Genomic DNA, 9,530 nt, shown 5'->3' on the forward strand with positions numbered 1-9,530 from the left:
TTTTCTATTCAATTCAAGCTTATTCTTGTTTTAAGATATTCACTCGCACTTCATCCTGATGAATGTGATGATCCGTGACACTCATCATCATTCTCACCTATGAACGCGTGACTGACAACCACTTCCGTTCTACTTAAGATTGAGCGTGTATCTCTTAGCTCCATTCCGAAAGATCGGAGTCTTCGTGGTATAAGCTAGAATTATTGGCGGCCATTCCTGAGATCCGGAAAGTCTAAACCTTGTCTGTGGTATTCCGAGTAGGATCTGGGAAGGGATGACTGTGACGAGCTTCAAACTCGCGAGTGTTGGGCGTAGTGACAGACGCAAAAGGATCACTGGATTCTATTCCAACATGATCGAGAACTGATAGATGATTAGCCCTACGTAACCCGTAGTTGGACCATTGTCACTGAGAGGACGGGAAGTAGCCATTGACAATGGTGATGCCCAACATACAACTTGCCATGGAAAGGAGTATGAAGGATTGGATGAAGGTAGTAGGAAAGCAGAGATTCAACAGGAACAAAACATCTCTATGAACTTATCTGAAGTTCTCACCAATGAATTACATAGGTATCTCTATCTTTACTTTATGTTTTATTTATCTTTTTAATTATTAAAACTCCATAACCATTTGAATATGCCTGACTGAGATTTACAAGGTGACCATAGCTTGCTTCAAGCCAACAATCTCCGTGGGATCGACCTTTACTCACGTAAGGTATTACTTGGACGACCTAGTGCACTTGCTGGTTAGTTGTGCAGAGTTGTGAAAAAAGTGCTGAGATTATGAACGCGCATACCAAGTTGAGCGCCATTATTAGAGATCGTAATTTCGTGCACCAAGTTTTTGGTGCCGTTGCCGGGGATTGTTCGAGTTTGGACAACTGACGGTTCATCTTGTTGCTCAGATTAGGTAGTTTTCTTCTTGTTTTAACCATTATTTTATTTTCAAAAAATTTTCAAAAATCTTTCAAAAATTTTTCTTCTTTTTTGTTTTTCCAAAATTATTTTCGAAAAAACCCAAAAAAATTCATAAAATCATAAAAACTCAAAAATATTTCATGGTTCTTGTTTGAATCTAGGGCCAAATTTTAAGTTTGGTATCAATTGCATGATTTTAATTGTCTTGCAATTTTTGAAACACATCCATTGTGTTCTTGATGATCTTCAAGTCATTCTTGATGAATTGCCTTGTTTGATCTTCATGATTTATTGATTTGCACTGCATGATGTTCTACATATGCATTCTTGCATTCATATGGCCCAAACATGAGAAAGTTCTAAGTTTGGTGTCCTCCATGCTTTCTTTCATTAAGAAAACTGAGTTCTTGATGTTCATCTTGATCTTCAAGATTGTTCTTGGTGTTCATCTTGACGTTCATAACGTTCTTGCATATATCTTGTGTTTTAATCCAAGAATTATATGTTTTGACTCATTTTGTTGTTTTTCAAAATTGAAAACATATCTTCTTGAATAAAGGACTTAGCAAAATGAATATCCAAAAACATAAAGCAGAGAAATTACAGAGAAAAAGCTGGGCGTTCAAAACGCCCAGTGAAGACCCTGGCTGGGCGTTTAAATGCCCAAACCATGCAGCAATTGGGCGTTAAACGTCTAAAACATGCATCTCCTCGGCGTTTAATGCCAGGATGACACAAGGAGAGGAATTTTATTCTCAAATCAAATCTTTTTTAAATCTTCATATTTTTTTCAAAATAAAATCTTTTTCAAATAAAATATTTTCAATCATATCTTTTTCAAAGTCATATCTTTTCAAACATATCTTTTTCAAAAATTAAATCTTTTTAATTTCCTTTTCAAATCTTTTTCAAAATAAATTTCAATCATATCTCTTCAAACATATTTTTTTCAAATCATATCTTTTTCAAAATCAAGTTCAAAATCTTTTCTAACTTCTTATCTTCTCAAAATTGATTTTCAAATTTTTTTCAACAAACTAATTGACATTTTGTTTGTTTTACTATTTCTTATCTTTTTCAAAACCACAACCAATTTTTCAAAAATTTATTTTAAATTTTATTCTTTTTATTTTCGAAAATTTTCCCCCTCTCTTATCTTTTTCTATTTAAACATTAACATCTCTCCTTATTTGTCAATTCGAACTCTATCTCTCTTTGTGAGTTCGAATTCTTCCTTACGTAGCTCATCCTTCCATCCTTGTTTTCTTCTGACACCTCAAGAAATCTCTATACTGTGACATAGAGGATTCCATATTTTCTTTGTTCTCTTCTCTTTCATATGAGCAGGAACAAAGATAAAGGCATACTTGTTGAAGCTGATCCTGAACCTGAAAGGACTCTGAAGAGGAAGCTAAGAGCAGCTAAAGCAAAAAACTCTGAAGAAGACCTCACTGAAATTTTTGAAAAGGAAGCAGCAAAAGAAACAATTATGGCCAAACCAAACAACAATGCAAGGAAGATGCTTGGTGATTTTACTACACCAACTTCCAACTTATATGGAAGAAGCATCTCAATCCCTGCCATATGAGCAAAAAATTTTGAGCTAAAACCTCAATCAGTTTCTCTACTGCAACAGAACTGCAAGTTTCATGGACTTCTATTAGAAGACCCTTATCAATTTTTAACTGAGTTCTTGCAGATCTATGATACTGTTAAGACCAATGGAGTTGATCCTGAAGTCTACAAGCTTATGCTTTTCCCTTTTGCTGTAGGAGACAGAGCTAGAACATAGTTGGACTCACAACCCAGAGATAGCCTGGACTCTTGGGATAAGTTGGTCACAGCTTTCTTAGCCAAGTTCTTTCCTCCTTAAAAGCTGAGCAAGCTTAGAGTAGATGTTCAAACTTTCAGGCAAAAAGATGGTGAGTCCCTCTATGAAGCTTGGGAAAGATACAGGCAGCTGACCAAAAAGTGTCTTTCTGACATGCTTTCAGAATGGACCACATTAGATATATTCGATGATGGTCTATCTGAATTTTCCAAGATGTCACTGGACCACGCTGCAGGTGGATCCATTCACCTAAAGAAAATGCCTGCAGAAGCTCAGGAACTTATTGAAATGGTTGCAAATAACCAGTTCATGTATACCTCTGAGAGGAATCCTGTGAGTAATGGGACGCCTCAAAAGAGAGGAGTTCTTGAAATTGATGCTCTGAATGCCATACTGGCTCAGAACAAAATATTAACCCAACAAGTTAATAGGATCTCTCAGTGTCTGAATGGATTGCAAAATACATCCAACGGTACCTAAGAAGCATCTTCTGAAGAAGAAGCTTATGATCCTGAGAACCCTGCAATGGCAGAGGTGAATTACATAGGTGAAGCCTTTGGCAACACCTATAATCCTTCATGGAAAAATCATCCAATTTTTTCATGGAAGGATCAACAGAAGCAAGGCTTCAATAATAATAATGGTGGAAGAAACAGGTTTAGCAATAGCAAACCTTTCCTATCATTATCTCAGCAACAGACAGAGCATTCTGAGCAGAATCCTTCTAGCTTAGCAAACATAGTCTCTGATCTATATAAGGCCACTCTTAGTTTTATGACTGAAACAAGATCCTGCATTAGAAATTTTGAGGCACAAGTGGGCCAGCTGAGTAAAAGGGTTACTGAAACTCCTCCTAGCACTCTCCCAAGCAATACAAAAGAGAATCCCAAAGGAGAGTGCAAGGCCATTGATATAATCAACATGGCCGAAACCTTAGAAGAGGAGGAGGACGTGAATCTCAATGAGGAAGACCTCATGGAACGTCCAATGGTCAGTACGGAATCCCCTAATGAAGAACCAAAGGAATCTGAGGCTCATACAGAGACCATAAAGATTCCCTTGGACCTGCTTTTACCATTCATGAGCTCTAATGACTATTCATCTTCTGAAGAGGATGAAGTCATTGTTGAAAGGGCAAGTTGCCCAATATTTAGAAGCAATCATGAAGCTGAATGCCAAGCTGTTTGGTAATGAGACTTGGGATGAAGAGCCTCCCTTGCTCACCAATGAACTGAATACATTGGTTCAGCAAAATTTACCTCAAAAGAAACAGGATCCTCGTAAATTCTTAATACCCTGTACCATAGGCACCATGACCTTTGAAAAAGCTCTGTGTGACCTGGGGTCAGGGATAAACATGATGCCACTCTCTGTAATGGAGAGACTGGGAATCTATGAGGTACAGGCTGCCAAATTCTCATTGGAGATGGCAGATAAATATATGAAAAAAGGCTTATGGACTAGTAGAGGACGTGCTAGTAAAGGTTGAAGGCCTTTACTTCCCTGCTGATTTCATAATCCTAGACACTAGGAGGGATGAGGATGAATCCATCATCCTTGGAAGACCCTTCCTAGCCACAGCAAGAGCTATGATTGATGTTGACAGAGGAGAGTTGATCCATCATGTGAATGAAGAATGCCTTGTAGTAAAGACTCAAAGTTCTCCATCTGTAACCATGGGGAGTAAGCATGAAGAGCTTCTCCCAATACAGAGTCAAACAAAGCCCTCACATTCAAACTCAATGTTTGGTGTTGGGAGGCCACAGCCAAACTCTAAGTTTGGTATTGAAAGATCTCAACCATACACTAAACATCTGTGAGACTCCATGAGAGCTCACTGTCAAGCTATTGACATTAAAGAAGCGCTTATTGGGAGGCAACCCAATTTTATTTTAATTTTATCTATATTATTTTGTTTTCTTTTAGGTTGACGATCATGTGAAGTCACAAAGACAATTACAAATATAAAGAAAAAAAATTAAAAAACAGCATTGAAAACAGCACACCCTGGAAGAAGGACTTACTGGTGTTTAAATGCCAGTAAGGGTAGCATAATGGGCATTTAAACGCCCAATCTAGCACTTTTCTGGGCGTTTAAACGCCAGAATAGGGCACCAAATTGGCGTTTAAATGCCAAAATAGAGCAACAAACTGGAGTTCAGACGCCAGAATAGGAAGAAAAACTGGCGTTTAAACGCCAGAACAGGATAGCAAACTGGCGTTTAAACGCCAGGATTGCACTCTAAGGAGTTTTGAACGCCCAATTGGAGCAGGGATGAGAATTCCTTAACCCCTCAGGATCTGTGGACCCCACAAGATCCCCACCAACCTCAACTCACTCTCTCTCATCACCTCCATATCTCTTCCCTAAATACCCTTCACCAATCACTTCCTTAACGCTTCCCCAAAAACCCCCACCCACCTTCAAGAGTCAAAACCATTTCCCTTCCAAACCTTTCGGCCACTCTCCTTCCCTTTTCCTATAATACCCATCTTCACTCCTTCATTTTCACACATCATACACACCTTCCCCTCCCCTTGGCCAAACCCTATACACCCTCCATCTCCTCCATTTTCTTCTTCTTCTACACCTTTCTTTCTTCTTTTGCTCGGGGACGAGCAAATATTTTAAGTTTAGTGTGGTAAAAGCATTTCTTTTTATTTTTTCATAACCATTTATGGCACCTAAGGCCGGAGAAACCTCTAGAAAGAGAAAATGGAAGGCAAAAGCTTCCACCTCCGAGTTATGGAAGATGGAGAGATTCATCTCAAGGGTCCATAGCTCAGTAGTAGAGTATTTGATTGCACATCAAGAGAGCCCACTCATGGACCTCAACAAGAGCATGAGGAATTCCTTCATCAAGAAATCCCTGAGATACCTCAGGGGATATATTTTTCTCCACACAACTATTGGGAGCAACTAAGGATAGGAGCACCAAAATCACTAGGGATGGAGCAACAAAGGCAAGGAAGAGACATAGAGGAGCTCAAGAGCACCATTGGTTCTTTAAGAGGAGGAAGACGCCACCCTCACTAAGGTGGACTCATTCCTTAATCTCCTTGTCTATTTATTTTTCTATTTTCATCTTTATGCTGTATGTTCTATCTATGTTTGTGTCTTCACTACATGATCATTATTGTCTAGTGTCTATGTCTTAACGCTATGAATAACTCCATGAATCCTTCACCTCTCTTAAATGAAAAATGTGCTTAATTGCAAAAGAACAAGAAGTACTTGGATTTCAAATTTTATCTTGAAACTAGTTTAATTATTTTGATGTGGTGGCAATACTTTTTGTTCTCTGAATGAATGCTTGAACAGTGCATATTTTTTATCTTGTTGTTTACGAATGTTAAAGTTGTTGGCTCTTGAAAGAATGATGAACAAAGAGAAATGTTATTGATAATCTAAAAAATTATGAAATTGATTCTTGAAGCAAGAAAAAGCAGTGAATGAGAAAGCTTGCGAAAAAAAAAGAGAAAAGAGAAAAAAATGGCAAAAAAAAAAGAGAGAAAAGAAAAAGAAAAAGCAAGCAGAAAAAGCCAATAGCCCTTTAAACCAAAAGGCAAGGGTAAAAAGGATCCAAGGCTTTGAGCATTAGTGGGTAGGAGGGCCTAAAGGAATAAAATCCAGGCCTAAGCGGCTAAATCAAGCTGTCCCTAACCATGTGCTTGTGTCATGAAGGTCCAAGTGAAAATCTTGAGACTGAGTGGTTAAAGTCATGATCCAAAGCAAAAGAGTGTGCCTAAGAACCCTGGACACCTCTGACTGGGGACTTTAGCAAAGCTGAGTCACAATCTGAAAGGTTCACCCAGTTATGTGTCTGTGGCATTTATGTATCCGGTGGTAATACTGGAAAACAAAGTGCTTAGGGTCACGGCCAAGACTCATAAATTAGTTGTGTTCAAGAATCAACACACTAAACTATGGGAATCAATAACACTATCTAAAATTCTAAGTTCCTATAGATGCCAATCATTCTGAATTTCAAAGAAAAAAGTGAGATGCCAAAACTGTTCAGAAGCAAAAAGCTACAAGCCCCGCTCATCTAATTAGGACTAAGTTTCATTGATACTGTGGGATTCATTGTATATTCTCTTCTTTTTATCCTATTTTGTTTTCAGTTGCTTGGGGACAAGCAACAATTTAAGTTTGGTGTTGTGATGAGCGGATAATTTATACACTTTTTGGCACTATTTTTATATAGTTTTTAGTATGATTTAGTTAGTTTTTAGTAGATTTTTATTAGTTTTTAAGAAAAATTCACATTTCTGGACTTTACTATGAGTTTGTGTGTTTTTCTGTGATTTCAGGTAATTTCTGGCTGAAATTGAGGGACCTGAGCAAAAATCTGATTCAGAGGCTAACAAAGGACTGCATATGCTGTTGGATTCTGACCTCCCTGCACTCGAAGTACATTTTCTGGCACGCTCTTAACTGCATTGGAAAGTAGACATCTAGGGCTTTCCAGCAATATATAATTGTCCATACTTTGCATGAGTTTTGACGATGTAAAATGGCGTCAAAACGCCAGATCTCTACCCTTTTTGGCGATAAAATTCCAGAGCTGGCATAAAAGTTGGAAATAAACGCCCAAACTGGCACCAAAGCTAGTGTTTAATTCCAAGGAAAACTTCTACACGTGTAAAGCTCAATGCTCAGCCCAAGCACACACCAAGTGGTCCCGGAAGTGGATTTCTGCATCATTTACCTATTTCTGTAAACCCTAGTAGCTAGTTTCATTATAATTAGGACTTTTTACTATTGTATTTTCATCTTCGGATCATAGAAACATCCTGTATGCTATATTTTCACATTTGAAGATCTGGCCATTCGGCCATGCCTGGACCTTTACCACTTATGTATTTTCAACGGTCGAGTTTCTACACACCATAGATTAAGGTGTGGAGCTCTGCTGTTCTTCGAGCATTAATGCAATTACTATTATTTTCTATTCAATTCAAGCTTATTCTTGTTCTAAGATATTCACTCACACTTCAACCTGATGAATGTGATGATCCGTGACACTCATCATCATTCTCTCCTATGAACGCGTGACTGATAACCACTTTCGTTCTACTTAAGATTGAGCATGTATCTCTTAGCCTCCATTCTGAAAGATCGGAGTCTTCATGGTATAAGCTAGAATTATTGTGGCCATTCCTGAGATTTGGAAAGTCTAAACCTTGTCTGTGGTATTCCGAGTAGGATCTGGGAAGGGATGACTGTGACGAGCTTCAAACTCGCGATGTTTGGCGTAGTGACAGACGCAAAAGGATCACTGGATTCTATTCCAACATGATCGAGAACCAACAGATGATTAGCCCTACGTAACCCGTAGTTAGACCATTTTCACTGAGAGGACGGGAAGTAGCCATTGACAACGGTGATGCCCAACATACAGCTTGCCATGGAAAGGAGTATGAAGGATTGGATGAAGGCAGTAGGAAAGCAGAGATTCAACAGGAACAAAGCATCTCTATGCACTTATCTGAAATTCTCACCAATGAATTACATAAGTATCTCTATCTTTACTTTATGTTTTATTTATCTTTTTAATTATTAAAACTCCATAACCATTTGAATCCGCCTGACTGAGATTTACAAGGTGACCATAGCTTGCTTCAAGCCGACAATCTCCGTGGGATTGACCCTTACTCACGTAAGGTATTACTTGGATGACCCAGTGCACTTGCTGGTTAGCTGTGCGGAGTTGTAAAGAAAGTGCTGAGATTATGAACGCACATACCAAGTTGAGCGCCATTGTTAGAGATCGCAATTTCGTGCACCATCTTGCTATTGCCAAACCTGTTTCTCCCACCATTATTGTTATTGAAGCCTTGGTGAGGCTTCTGTGGATCCTTCCATGAGAAATTTGGGTGATTCCTCCATGAAGGATTATAGGTGTTTCCATAGGATTCTCCAATGTAATTCACCTCTTCCATTGCAGGATTCTCAGGGTCATAAGCTTCTCCTTCAGAGGAGGCGTCTGTAGCTTGCAATCTAGTCAGACTCTGAGAAATCATATTGACTTGTTGAGTCAATATTTTGTTCTGAGCCAATATGGCATTCAGAGTATCAACCTCAAGAACTCCTTTCTTCTGATTCATCCCATTATTCATAGGATTTCTTTCAGAAATGTACATGAACTGGTTATTTGCAACCATCTCAATGAGTTCCTGGGCTTCTGCAGGCATTTTCAGATGAAGAGAGCCACCAGCAGAATGGTCTAATGACATCTTGGATAACTCAAACAGACCATCATAGAATATACATATGATGCTCTATTCTGGAAACATGTCAGAAGGACACCTTTTGGTTAATTATTTGTATCTTTCCCAATCTTCATAGAGGGATTCACCTTCCTTCTGTCTGAAGGTTTGGACGTCCACTCTGAGCTTACTCATTTTTTGAGGTGGAAAGAATTTGGTCAAGAAAGCATTGACCAACTTGTCCCAAGAGTTCAGGCTTTCTCTAGGTTATGAGTCCAACCATGTCCTAGCTCTGTCTCTCACAGCAAAAGGGAAAAGCATAAGTCTGTAGACCTCGGGATCAACCCCATTGGTCTTAACAGTATCACAAATCTGCAAAAATTCAGATAAGAACTGATAAGGATCTTCTGATGAAAGTCCATGAAACTTGCAGTTCTGCTACATTAGAGAAACTAATTGAGGCTTAAGCTCAAAGTTGTTTGCTCCAATGGCAGGAATTGAGATGCTTCTTCCATAGAAGTTGGAAGTTGGTGCAGCATAGTCACCAAGCATCTTCCTTGCA

At 38.7% G+C, this 9,530-nt stretch overlaps 1 non-coding gene across 1 annotated transcript; it reads left to right on the forward strand.

Moving 5' to 3' along the window:
* Positions 1-9,053: 9,053 nt before the first annotated feature.
* LOC112718884 (small nucleolar RNA R71) lies at positions 9,054-9,157 on the forward strand. The gene has a single exon (XR_003161211.1). It is a non-coding gene; the product is annotated as a small nucleolar RNA R71 (small nucleolar RNA).
* The last annotated feature ends 373 nt before the right edge of the window (positions 9,158-9,530 follow it).

This window comes from Arachis hypogaea, chromosome 10, assembly GCF_003086295.3.
Source record: "Arachis hypogaea cultivar Tifrunner chromosome 10, arahy.Tifrunner.gnm2.J5K5, whole genome shotgun sequence".
NCBI classification, from domain to species: Eukaryota; Viridiplantae; Streptophyta; class Magnoliopsida; order Fabales; family Fabaceae; genus Arachis; species Arachis hypogaea.